The sequence below is a fragment of the Thamnophis sirtalis genome, unplaced genomic scaffold (assembly GCF_051295495.1).
Source record: "Thamnophis sirtalis isolate CommonGarterSnake01/CBP01778 unplaced genomic scaffold, rThaSir2_p1.2 scaffold_4, whole genome shotgun sequence".
NCBI lineage: Eukaryota > Metazoa > Chordata > Lepidosauria > Squamata > Natricidae > Thamnophis > Thamnophis sirtalis.
In genome coordinates, this window is record NW_028261384.1 from 37,890,055 (window position 1) to 37,904,662 (window position 14,608).

The window sequence follows — 14,608 nt, forward strand, 5'->3', positions numbered from 1 at the left end:
AAGAGGGTTCTTCAGGGAGTCCTGGACTCTCGGGGGGTTCAGGCCCATTGATTCCCTCCCAAGGACATCTAGGTTTGGTATGTCCCATGTGTGACTCCTCCCACGCCTCACTTTGAAGACTGTCAGTTGGTCTTAGCTAGACTGCATGTCTCGAAGATGGCATGGGAATAGTTACTTCCCTCCCTTTAGAGCGCCCTGCGCCAAGGGGCTGAGTTAGTTCAGTGGTCAGGCAGGGCCAGGCAGGAAGGATGTGTGTGTGTTTCTGTGTCCCTTCCTTCCAGGTGCTCTGCTATGAACCATTGGTTAATCTGGGAGGTCAGAGGAGGAATGGAGGTGTGGCCTCAAGACTTATTTCAGTCTCCAGGGCAAAAGAGCTGTGTTAATATCCATATGTGACTACTCCCACGCCATCTTCGATACATGCAGTTCAGGTAAGTCCAACTGATATTCTTGCCTAAATATAGAACCTTACTTTTTTCACCTGTGAATTTCATTTTGTTAGATACCGCTCAAATTCAAGTCTGTCAAGATCCTTCTGTATCTTAAGCCTATCTTTTGGAGTGTTAGCTGTTCCTACTACCTTGGTGTCATCTGCAAATTTGATTAATTCTCCATCTATCCCCTCATCCAAATCATTGATGAAGATGACTGACCTAAAACAGAGCTTTTGGGTACCCCACTCCATACTTCCCTCCATGTACATGAAGTTCCATTGAGGACTACACTTTGAGTGCAGTTGGTCAGCCAGTTACGAATCTACCTGACAGTGATGCTGTCTAACCCACATTTTTCTATTTTATCGTTGTAGGTTATGCTCTACTTTATCAAATGCCTTTCTGAAGTCCAAGTAAATTATATCAACAATATCCCTTTGGTCCACCAATTTTGTCAATTTGTCAAATAATGCAATAAGATTAGTCTGGCATGATCTGTTTTTGACAAACCAATGTTGGCTTTTGGTTATTATTTTGTTTGCTTCTAGGTTTCGCTGATTCTTTGCTTGATTATTTTTTACAGAATCTTCCCTACTATTGAGGTCAAACTAATAGCTCTGTAGTTTTCTGGTTTGACCCCCCCCCCTTTTTTTTTTTTTTTTTGAAAATGGGAACTACATCAGCTCTTTCCAGTTCTCTGGCAGTTCCCTGGTGCTCAAGGATCTTTGAAAGATATAGTTCAGTGGTTCTGACATCTTGTCTGTCAGTTCCTTCAGAACCTTGGGGTATAATCCATCTAGTTCTGGTGATGGAATGTTCTAATATTTAAGGGGCTGCTATAAATAAGAGAGAGTTCAACTTATTCTCTAAAGTACCTGAGCACAGAGCAAGAAGTAATACATGAAAGCTAATCAAGGAGAGAACCAGCCTAAAACTAAGAAGAACAATTAAAACAGTGCTTCCAGAAGTTCACTTGTCTTCATATAAGACACAGGAGGACAAGAGGAAGAGATTGGATAACCATTTGTCTGAAATGGTATAAGGTCTGAGTTTAAGCTTGGGGCTGGACTAGAAGATGCCCAAGATCCTATCCAACTCTATTATTCTGTTATTCTATTAAGATAAAGAGTTCCTTATACCAAGATGTTTGAGAACTGTTGCTGTACAGCAGCACCTTACAAAACCTTTTTCGCTTTCAGAAGAAAGATCAGCAATGTTCTCGACAATTTCAATTGTGAACATGGTAAAGTGTTCCAAGAGCATGGAGTTGTGTTCTGCATGAAATGATGGATCAGAACCATATTCAAAAATAACTATAGACATAGAATATGCTTTACCATAGATACTTATATTCATTGATTTGTAGGTTATCTATTGCACTCTCACAGCCATACACATGTTAACTCTATGAAATTCCTCTCCCCATACATATAAAGTCCTTAAAGTACCTTTGTAAAAAAAGGAAAAAAAATATTCACAGCAAGCTGAAGAGATTATGAGTGGAGACAAAAATAAGAGTTAGTTAGGAACTTGTGGTGTGGTAAACCAAATTGTTGACCATATCTGAAAGATGGTATGGCTAGCAACTGACCCAGTAGAAAGGTATAAATAATAAATAGGTCACATGAATGGGTTTATCTAAAATATTCCAATGTCAAGCTGTAGTTTCCACTGTGTCTCCTTTTTCTTTGTTGTGTCTGCCTTTCTCTACCTTGCAATATAGTGTGTCAGCAGTGGTTCTGCTGTTGTTCATAGCTGCTAAGCATGTATCAAAATATCAAAGCTTTGCTGAGTGTTCAACATATTCTGTAACGTTGTTTGCTGGCATACAAGCCCAGAGTCCCCTTGTAGGGGAAATAGGTAGCAAAAAAATAATAATACATAAAAATATATCTGTTCATACAGGTAGTCCTTAGTTGATGCAGCTACCAAACGAGCCAATGCAGTCCTGGACCATATCAACAGAGGGATAGTATCAAGATCACACAAGATAAAATTGCTGCTTTATACTGCACCGGTGAGACCACACTTAGAACAGTGTTTTTCAACCTTTTTTGTGCAAAGGCACACTTTTTTCATGAAAAAAATCACGAGGCACACCACCATTAGAAAATGTTAAAAAAATTTAACTGTGCTTATATTGACTATATATAAAGTAATTTTTCCACGGCACACCTTACACTATGTCACGGCACACTAGTGTGCCGCGGCACAGTGGTTGAAAAACACTGACTTAGAATACTGCATCCATTTCTGGTCATCATAATACAAAAGAAGATGTTGAGATCCTAGAGAAAGTGCAAAGAAAAGCAACAAAGATATCTAGGAGACTGGAGTCTAAAACATATGAATAAAGTTTTGTGAACTGGGGATGTCTAGTCTAATGAAGATAAGGACAAGATGTGATAGCAATTTTCCAGTATCTAAAGGGCTGTTGCAAAGAAAAGAAAGTCACACTATTTTCTAAAGCATCTAAAGGCAGAACAACAAATGATGGAAACTTATCAAAGAGAGATTCACTAGAACACTAGAACTAAGGAAAAATTTCTTTTCAGTGAGAACAATTAATCAGTAGAATGACTTGCATTCAGAAGTTATGAGTTTTTAAGAGGTGATTGGACAGCCATTTTTCTGGAATGGTACAGAGTCTCCTGCTTGAGCAGATGATTGGACTAGAAGACCTCAGGTTTTTTCCAAGTCTGTTATTCTATTCTATTATTAATGGCTACTCATTCAGCAATCCTTTGAAGTTACAATAGCACTGAATGATGTTTAGGACTGTCACAGTACCCCTGCCCTCAATTTGGGTGCCTGGCAACTAGTTCGCACTTAGCGGGATCATATAATCACAATTACAGAGAAGATTGCAATTTGCTGTTCAGATAAGACTTTCCCTTTGGTACACCTTTCCCTAGCCATTCTACTCTCACTGTGTTTCAAAGCCCACCTGAACACTCTTGCTAAGCTTTGCTGCACCCACACTTTGCCTCTCATCATCCATGCATCTTACCCAAACCTCATTGCACTTGTGCCATATCTTTTCTTGTCACATGAACCTTGGCATCATCTCTTGCCTGGCAGAAATAACCTCAAGTTCCTTACCCTCACATTGTGCATCCCTCACCATGTAAGCACTTTCACAACCCTCCTTGAGCCTTGCTGCATTCACACCTCAGCTCCGCAGACTATTGGTTACTTTCTTCCACGTGGAAGCAGTTGCCTTAATCCTATATGAACTATCTGGGATTGGCAACTTCCTGCTTGCTTTCCCATAGATTTTGGTTTTTGGGAGCCAGCAGGAAGTTGCAAGCAGATTCTTGCTTATCAACCCACATTCTTACTTAATGATGGCAACAGGTATTGCAGGGATTGTCATCAATGTAGTTATGTGATATAATATGTTACAATATCATTTAGTGATACGAATTCTGATTGCAACTGTCATTATAACTATCTGTACATCAAAATTGTAGAAACATATACCATAATGTTCATTTTTAATAGATTCCATAGTCCTCTTTTCATTTTTCTTATGCTGTTGAAAATAGGACATGAAAAAAATCTGGTTTAGCTAGAACTGTCTCCTGATTATGAATGTTTTTCATTCTGTTATCAGAATACTTATGGCAAAGGCACTAAAAACCCGTGTTTTTCTGTTTCCTTTATCAATGTGAGGGAGGAGGCAGAACTAGTGCATAAATAAGAACTACATACTTATTCAAAACCTATCTCATGGTTTACTGTAGTATCTTGTTTTTTAAAAGGTTACAGCATTTACAAAAAACAACAATTTAATCACAGCAGACTGATTAACTTAAACGACCCATGTTTTTTAGCCAAAAAAAGTTTCTGAATAAAAACACAATATTTAGTAGGAGTCATTTAGGTTCTTGTTTTCAATGTGGTTTCAAGTGCTTAGATGACTTTACTGCTCATATTCCATCTATTTAGTTGAGGCACCAGATGGGCCATCTATGTTCGTATAAAATTATGAGGGTTAGCAAAATGTCTTGGTAGATAAATAGCGTTGTCTTTGTTAACTGAAATAGCATCTGCTGTTTCTGAGGAATCAGCATTTACATAATCCACATATCTTAGTAAATCGTTTTCCTTTCCTTCTTTTATTTCTTTCTAGTTTTGAAAGTGCGTATTAGAAATATACATTGTCTCTATATAGTCTCAGATAAATTCTTCCTTATCTGCACATCTTGAAACTTCAGAATTACTATGATTTTGTGCTAATCATTTATGCTGTATTCTTCTAATCAATTAGTGTTTGAACTAAAAATAATAAAATACATTGTCCCAAAGGTGTTTTTTCAAGAGGCAACTGCAGACCTTTAAATGAGATAAAAAGTTACAATGATGGGGGAGCTTTACATATACCTCTAAGTGATACTAAAACAGTATAATAAGACATGAATCTTGAGTTTCAAAATCATAGCAGTGGTGAACAGAAATGGACGGCAGAGAGGCTAGTGGAAAAGACCTCAAAAGGAACTAAAATAAAGAGGAAAAAGAAGAAGAAATAATAAATACTGGCATTCTGTCACTCACTGATAACAAGTATAATTAAAATTCAGAAATCAGACATGCAACTGAAATACTGAAGTTGATATCCTAACTAGGATTAGCATAGCTATTTTAAATTCCCAAATATTTAATAGTTCACTGGTAAAACAGATGTTTGCTATGACAAACACCTCTAGCATCTCCAAAGATAGCAGGAAAAATTGCTGCCTTAAATATGGCTGCCAGTCACTAGCTTAATTGACTTACATCAAGTGATAGTAACTTTCACTAGTTTTGGTTTAATGTTAGCAAATTATGGTGCATTTCATAAACCTTGATTAATGAAACCATGGCTTCATGTGATGATGAATGGCAGTTTCTTGTGACACTGTATATATAAACTATGTGTTCTCTTATTGTTCATAAGTCTATCTTTCATTCTGAATTGTGTTGTTTGTATTTCACAGAGGAGCAAAGAATAGTAAGAATGATGAAGGAACAGTGTGATTTGCAGTGAAGTTTTCTCTCTCTAGGTGTTTCACATTAGGACAACAAAGGTGAGTGAGTTTTTTTAAAATAAGAGCATTAAGTATGATAGCAAGTGATTAACCTTAACAATTACTTCCTTATTTGTTGAAAATATTATTAAATACTATCTGAATTGTTATTATTAAATACTATCTGAATTGTCAGAGATTCATAGTCAGATTAATGGAATTATTTTTCCCCATCTTTGAGCTTTACTTTAGAATAGTCTTCTGGCCACAATACTATCTACTTTGACATCAGATCTGGCCATACACCAGGGGTGAAATTCAGCAGGTTCTGACAGGTTCTGTAGAACCGGTAGCGGAAATTTTGATAGTTTGGAGAACTGGCAAATATCTCCTCTGACTGGTTCCAGAGTGGCAGGGGTGGGAAGGGAGATTTGCAATATACTTCCACAAGGAGTGGGGAGGGAATTGGGATTTTGCAGTATCCTTCCCCTGTGATGCCCAACAAGCCATGCCCACAGAACCAACAGTAAAAAACTTTGAATTTCACCACTGCCATGCACTCTACCCAAGCATAACATAGTCTGCAAGGTCGCTAAGTGAACTGTTGTAATTCAGGGATTACCTGTATATGAAAATAGAAAAACAAGCATCTTCTCAAACATGCACTTTTCCTTCAAAAAGTTAATCACCCTAGACAGCTACAATAACTGATGTCTTTATCTTCATCTAGCTAGACTATTGTAGCATCCTCTACTTTGGAACTTAAAAACTACTTGAAATTGTGTAAAATAAATAAAAACAGTATTAGAAAACTACATAGTTTTTAATTCTTTGTTTGTCTTTTACTTATTAAAAGTATGCCTTATTTTTATTGTTATATTTGTTTTCACTTTAAAATATTACAATTATAAATGCTGATTTTTCTATTGAACCTGGCTTATACTGCTATTAATAAAAAATCTAGGATTTCATTTTCTTTTATTTTTGGAACAGCCTTTGAGTCATGTTTATTCAGAAATCTCTAAGATAGATTTTTTTTTTTGCACGTACTGTTGTCTAGAACAGTGACTCTTAACCTGGGCGATATCACCCAGGGGGCGATTTTGTTTTTCAGGGGAGGGGAATGGAATGGAAAGGGGTGAACTGGGGGCGAAGAAACGGAAGGGGGGCAATATGGGGGCGATGGAATGAGAAGTTTTGGTGACACTTTTGAGACTTTTTTCATACAGTGAACCGCTGTATATCTGTCATACAAAAACATCAGATCGCTCGCTATTAGTGGATTGAACTGTGTTTTAAAATGCTCCTCCAGCTAGCTTCAGTACAGAATCCGGTACATATGTGAATACACATCGCTCATCTTCATGTACGTTGTGCAGCAGCCTCTATCACTCTACCCATACAGTGGCGCGCCATTGGCCAGAATGGGCAGTGATGGAGGGGTGAGCGCTTCTTTCGAAACATCACATGCTGAGTGGCTGTCCCCTGTGATGTCAGCTGTAATGTCATCATAACTGTTGACACTAGGTTTATCGACGTCCATGTGTGTTTTATAGTGTTCCAGTCCAATCGAAAATTTAATTTGCAGTTAGTGCATTTCATTTTGAAGACCTCTCAACATAGCCGAGAAGAGGAAGTGTCGCCAATATTCGACGGAATACCTTGAATTGGGATTCATTCCATCTCCTTCCAACATACAGCTTCTGTTCATCTTCTTTGTGAGAAAATTTTTTCAAATGAAGCGATGAAGCCTTCCCAACTGAAATACCATTTGGTAAGAATTCATTCAGATAAAGCTGACAAACCGGTATCGTTTTTCCAATCCTTAAAGGCCAAGCTTGAGGGTCGCAGCACTGTTGAGAAGATATTTGGACTAAGATGCTTTTCCCAAAAGGTGAATGAACTTTCTTGATTTTTTTCCTTTGAAAACAATTTGCTTTCTCACACAGATCAGTATTTACATTTTAATTCTCACCACTCACTGAAGCACAAACTCGGAGTAATTATTGCTGTGCTGTATGTTTGCCTACAAAAAAGGAGGGAAGAGAAAATGAACAAAAACACATCAAAGAAGCCCTCAGAATTTGTAGCAATCCTAACTGGGCCTTCATCAAATCCACAAAAAGATCAGGAAGGAGCTTCTTCATAACAGACAATGAAGAGAACAACAAATGGAGCAACATTGTCATTCTATATGTTGCAGGAATATTTTAAAAGTTCAGGAAGATTTTCATCCAACACAACCATTTCATATAGGAATATATTGAGACAGAATTTTGTCCACCCCAAGAACAAAACACCCAAATACAAACAGAGTATGTACAGTATAATGCAGTGAAATATGTGTAGATGTGTAACTTGGGGAATCAAAACAATCACTTCACAAATACATGGCATAACATAGGAGAACAAACGCATCATCAGGACAAGATTCAGTAATCCATCTTCATCTGAAAGACAAGGACAGCAAAGTTCACATTCTGGACAGAGAAGATCACTAATTTTAAAGATGACATCTATGTTAAAATTGAACATTTCTCCCTCAGCAGAGGAGAAAGGTTAGAACACCACATATCTCCTGTTTATAATGCAGTCCTTTCAACAATCCCAAGAAAGTGCCACACCTGTTTACACTCTGATTCAGTTGACTCTGAGATACAGATAAACCCCTTAGTAGCCTCAATGACTCTCAGAGAAGTAACAACCAACCCTTAGAGCCGTGATGATGAACCTATGGCACGCATGCCCGAAGTGGTACATGGAGTCATGTCACCTGGCATGCACATTGTTGCCTGTTCCTCTTCTGGTTTCTGGCGTGCATGCACGTGTGACGATCAACTGGCCTTTATGCATGAGGCCGTGCCGGAAACCGGAAACTGGTCTTCCGTTTTTCAGCGTGAGCAGGAACACTGGCCTGCTGATCGGAGTGTGCAGTGGTAACTGGCATGCATGCATGCACTGCAAACCAGAAGTTCATTTTCCACGCTGCAATGCCTCCTGGGCAGCTCCTCTTCATAGTTGTGTCCCAAACAAGCTCCCTTTTTGACTTTTAGTGCCACGTGCACACACTCCCTGTTTAGAACTCGGTGCTGAAAAGATTTGCCATCACTGCCTTAGAGTGCTAACAACCAGATGACTGCAAAAAATATACATTCTTCCATTCCCACCAATCAATTAGAACTAAAAAAAGCTTCTTGAATGAGAAGTGAAATATTTTTGAAGGAAAAAAAACAGAAAAGTCCAGTTGCCTTTTGGAAAAAAGCAGCTTTGCAACTCTACATAGTGCATTCTTTCTTGCAATGGATAGGTGGCATATAAAGACATTGGTATTAGAACATAGATATTTTTAACATTTGTATTTTATTGTGCTACTAATCTAAATGAAATGTTAATATATATTGCTAGCCCATGTATGACATATGTTAATAAATATTTTTTTTCAAAGTCAAAATGGCTAGATACAATGGACAAAACAATAGGAACTGGTTGTTTGGGAATTGATAGGAACAATAGGAAACCTAAACAAAGAAATACACACAAATGATGAATATTGGCTACATAATAACAATTGACAACTTGTCACTGACTAGACCATCCAAACTCTTAAGGAGCTTCTTTTCTTTTTATAAATTATATATCATTTTATTAGATTATAGAATAAAATACACAAATACAAATGGAAATGTTAGGACACAGTGAGGAGGGGAGAGAGAAAGAAAAGTGAGGAGGAGAGGAGGAAAAGAAAAAAAAAGGTGTTGACTTTTGACTCCTTCTGTTGGCAGTAGAACAAAGCATTAACATTGAATCTCAACTTTTTACTTTTCCATAATAGTATAAACTAACTTCTATAGCAACAAATTAATCTAATCAGTAAAACCCAAAATCAAAGGATTTACTTTCTAACCTATAAATTTCTATGCAATTAAGTAGCTGATATATAGGTAGTCCTTATAACCTCAGCCCAAAATGTCTGTTGCTAAACAAAACACTTGTTAAATGAATTTTTAACCATTCTTGCCACAATTATTAAGTGAATCACTACAGTTGTTAAATTAGTATCATGGTTGTTAAGTGAATCTGATGTTTCCATTGACTTTGCTTGTCATAAGGTTGCAAAAGAGGATAACATATTCTCAGGACACTGCAATTCTCATGAGTCAGTTGCCAAGAATCTAAATTTTGATCATGTGACCATGCAGATGCTGCAATGGTCATAAGTCACTTTTTTCCCATACCGTTGTAACTTAGAACAGTCACTAAACAAACTGGTGTACTACCTGTAATTGAGCAGAATATATAGCCATGTATTTAGAGAGTTTTTCCCTATTTCAAGCCATCACCCAAGAAGCCCAGCAACATTTCCCTACAAAAGTTCAGAAGTGATTACAGTTAACCAGAAGTGCCACTTCATTAAACCCTGCAAAGCAAGAGGGCAGACTGGTGTCCATGGTTTACCACAGCATTTGTAGTGATACTGTCTTTGGTATGCTGAGTTAATGTGCTCAACGTATTTTGCAGAATAGGCATTGTGTGTAATAAAGGGAAAAACAGCCTCCTTGAGAGTAATCATATGTGGACTCAATGTATCATAAGTTTAAAGGCTATCAGGCAAGGCTTTGGGATTGACGGAGGGAGAAAAGCAAGCAAAACACATACTTCACCTCACTTCACTGAAGAATGTAAAACAAAAGTGCCAATGGGCGTCTGTGTTCAGGTTTGTAAAGCCCTCCCAGTGCTTCAGTGAGGCTGGCCTTGAAGCAACTCCCTTTCAGTCTGAAGTGGGAGGGGAATTTAGCCATTCCATCTCTTGCCAACTGGGAGAGTAGGTGGCTGCCACAAGGAGAAAGGAGTGCCTACCCATCTTCTGCTGAGGCTATCATTCCTGGAAGGAGCAAAATAACATATCAACGTGACTTACCTCTTGTTGGATATTGTAAGTTTATTTAATACTTTTATTTTTCTAAAAGAGCTTAATGAGTGTGAATAAATTAATTCCTCTTTTGGTATATCCAGCGTTTGCCTTTTGACACTGGTAACTGCTTGCCTGCTCCCTAAAACTCTTCATAAATGGATTACCCTCATGTTACTAGTCATGATAATACTAGTATTAAAAAATAAAAAGTGACCCTTTGATAGAAATCATGCAAGCTAAGGGGAGAATTTTTAATTGCCAAATCAAATGGCTCAATTAAATCAGTGTACTAAGAGTCAATTTTTGTGATGTAATGATTAAAGGGCACTAGGCTAAATCTGAAAAGATTCATATTATATAAAAAATTCTAGCATGGTTCTTTGAATAGTTGTGAGCCTTTCTTTACAATTTGAAGTTCCCATTTTCAATATGCATCAGACTTTTGCGACTTGAACCTTTTTAGTTAGGGAAGGACTACAGGTCCTGATGTAACAGACTGCATTGAAGCAGAAATTTCTCTGAAAGGAGGGAAATGAGACAAAAGACAACATAGCCAGGAGATGGATTGTAGCTATAGGAAGAGATTTAGGATAGCCACTTTCTGGAATCTTCCAGGTATATCCATTAGGGTTAGAGTTAGGTTAGGGAATGGCACACCAAATGTTTTAGAATAGACCCCCTCCTAGTTTTCCAGAGAGAAAAAGAAAAGGGGAAGAGAAATACTTTCAAACTTGTAAGATTCTGTTAATGTAACTTAATAAAGATAGAAGTAGTCCTGGCTGTGCTTCTTGTCTGAACTACACCTTAGGGCTAATACATATTTAAATACAGGCAATGTAACTATGGTTATACTTTTTAGCCCTTTCCTGCATGCATGGATTCAACTCCATTCACCAAGACCAGACACACTTCTTCCCTCCTTCCGCCCGAAATTTAAATCTTGCCCCTCTAATTCCCAAATCCTTCCATTTCTTAACAGTATCCATTCTTTCATCCAGACTAGACTGCAAAATATAATTTCAATTCAAATAAGCCCAATCCTTTTCTTTATTTTGCATTTTATAATACCTTAAATTTAACTCATGTTTTGTCCCTTGCCATACACATTTAGATATGTCTTTCTGCATTGTTTAACTTTTATATTAGATGTCAAAACTAGTATTATCTGAAATAAAAATAACATTCTAGGCAAAATATTCATCTTAATCACAGATAACATAATTCTGCAGTTCTTAACATTTAATGGATCTTGCACTCCACTTCTTTTGGGCAATAGACTTGGGAAGACTTGACACATTTGGACATTTGAAGTTTTCAACTGCTATTGTAAGAACCTGTAAGCCCCCTGCTGGTTGGTTTATTGTACTTTTTTGAACGTAGTATAATGTTCAGATTTTAGGAAGTGAAAAGAATGGACCTTTTCATAATGCCCATAAGTTTCAATTATTATATTTGCTGGCAAAATATATTATGATATGTGTAGCACTTTAAAGAAAATGGAATAAGTTCAACATCTACAAAAGGAAATAATATACCACAATGCTGTGGGAACTTACTGCAATGTTCAGAAGTTTCTACAGTGCTATGCATACCTCTACAAGGTAGCAAAATGAAATGGTTTGCCTGGCAGCCACCACTTTGTCTCCTCCATAAAAAGGTGGGACAAAATTGTGGCCACATTCAGGTTGTTCCACGCGGCCTAGAAACAAACTGTTTTATTTTCCTTTTTTAACCAGGTCTGCACAGTGCTGTAAAAGCTTTCTGCAGCATTCAGAAGGTTCTACAGTATTATTAGTATTTATATAAGGCTGCAAAATGAAGCAGTTTGCATAGTTGCCAGCATTTTGTCCCTGCCCAGAAACAGGAGGAACAAAATGATGGCCGCATTGAGGTCACCACCAAACAGCCCAGAAACAAACTGCTTCATTTTGCTGCCTTAACAAGTCTGCACAATGCTTCAGAAGCTTTCTAAAGTGTTCAGAAACTTCTGCAGCACTGTGCAAACTTCACTAAGGCAGGAAAACAAAGCAGTTTGTCTGGCAATTGCCATTTTGTTGCTGCCCATAAGGGGGCAGCACAAATGGCAACTGCTTCTGGATCACTGCCACATGGCCTGGGGACACATACCTGTCCTTCTTCCAGAACGTAAGATCTGCAAAAGATAAATGTGGTAGTGTGCTGCATGATGAGCATATAGGTAATAGACCCAAGTGCTGCAGGGTTCTGGCTGGGTGGGGTGGGAGGAGAGGCAGAAGGTGACCCTGTGGTGGGTCATTAGAACAAATGACAACAGGACTGCTACAGCCATTATAACTTAGAAATGGGATTGTATATAGCTTTTTTTGGGGGGGGGTCGTCTCTTTTCACTGAACATTTGTTAATGGCCTGTTGCACTTCAACGACTACGTATATAAGAAAGAGATTGGCCCATTTTTAGAGGCAATATCTAGTTAGTTATAATTAAACAAACACAAGACAATTAAAGTACATGTTCTGAATATAGTATAGTAGAAACCAAGGTACACATTCACCCAAGCACCTCTCTTTCTGTTTGGGCCTGGGAGTGATATGAGAAACTATTAAAATATATGAGCTTTATATACCAGGTCTCTTGTAGCAGTAAAATTTCATTTGGCTGTACATAGACTGTAAATTCTGAATTGGATTGTTTGTTTCCCATCTTGCAGTGCTTCCGTCTTGCAGTATTCCAGAACCTTTCCCCTTAGGGGGAAAATTGGGAATCGTTCAGAAAAAGAACAGAAGCAGCAGATCTGATAGAGGTGATAAGGTTTGCAGTGTGAAATTCAAAGAATCTGATGAAACCTGTGTATGAGGGAAGGAAGGGGACAAGGAAATATTTTAATATAAAAGCTATTCATTGACTTGGCACTAGTTTCTATTTTGGGTAATTATTTTAGTAATAGGAAGAAGGTTGTTTAAATTGGGGTATTACTTTGTAATTTGAAGGTTTTAATTGTAGTTGATCAGAAAAGGAGGCTCTGCAAGAATCTTTTCTTAGAGAAAAAATAGAGTATGTGTTGCTTGGGGATAACTAGAATATATTCAGAAGGGGACAAGAGAGGGCAACTATGTTGGTCTCAGCATTGCTATAAGAGCTAGGGCTTTCTTCATGCTTTTGGGGTGGGGTGTAGAATAAAGAGTGCTGATATGGAAGGTGTACTATTATTAAAGAGCAAATTAGTAAAATTCTGATTTGTTTTGATTTTGCTAGTCTACACAAAGTAGAACTTTGTCTACTTCTGGGAAGTCAGGCAAAATAATTTCTAACTTATATATTCTTTATAGGCACAGGAAAGCAAGAAGGAGATCATTTATCTGAACATAAATTCTATTTCGGTCTTCTCAAAGTTCTCAGTAAGTATGCTGGTTAGTTCTTATCTGTGTATTTCTGTAAATTTAGTACTACTCTTAGTAGTAAGTCCAGAATCTGAGGAGGATGGAATGGGGGGTCAGCAGGGGGTTGATTGTTAAAATTTTGAAAACCCGAGTGAGAAATTTGCAAAGAAGCCAAATAATTTTCCGTTTTTATTAGCATAGACAATATTATGAATCAGAGGTGGATTCAAATGTTACTACTTGTTCTGTGGACATGGCTTGGTGGGTGTGGCATGGCTTGGTGGGAGTAGCTGGGTGGGCAGGGCAGGGGAAGGATATTGTAAAATCTCTACTCCCACCCCATTCCAGCGGAAGGATACTCTAAAAAGATAATAGATGGGGGCAGGGCCCGTCAGAGGTGACATTTACCGGTTCTCCAAACTACTCAAAATGTCTGCTACCGGTTCTCCAGAACTGGTCAGAACCAGGGGTGGGTTGTTGCCGGCATTACTGCTGGTTCTCAACCTGCATGTGTGTGCACTGTTCAATGTTCTCAACCTGCATGTGTGCAGAAAAAATTTTCAGTGAATTGCACATGCACAGTCACTAAAATCCAAAATGGCAGCGGCCAAGGGGCAGCGAGGAAAGAGCTTTGGGGGCGTGGCAGGCCTGGGTCACTGCTGGTTCTGCGACCCTGGCCTGAATTCTGCTACCGGTTCAGCCGAACTGGCAGAACCCACCTCTGGTATGGATTTGTTCAAGATAAGTAGTATTCTGTCCACATCCCTGGCGCTTAGTAACCAATCTACAGATATTAATTTAGCTTGAGCAATGTTGCAACCAAGTCAAAGACATGATTACTCTTTTTAAGTGTCTATTTTATGAATATTTGCAGTATTGTTTTAAATTACAAGCAT

The 14,608-nt window shown here is 38.0% G+C and overlaps 1 protein-coding gene across 1 annotated transcript in view; it reads left to right on the forward strand.

Moving 5' to 3' along the window:
- Window positions 1–14,608, forward strand: part of LOC106557200 (histone deacetylase 9) — a 294,128-nt gene that overhangs the window by 11,741 nt on the left and 267,779 nt on the right. The window contains exons 2-4 of the mRNA XM_014076373.2: window positions 5,414–5,503; window positions 13,043–13,135; window positions 13,662–13,730. The gene's annotated coding sequence lies outside the window, so the exon portion shown is untranslated. The remainder of the gene's footprint in view (window positions 1–5,413; window positions 5,504–13,042; window positions 13,136–13,661; window positions 13,731–14,608) is intronic.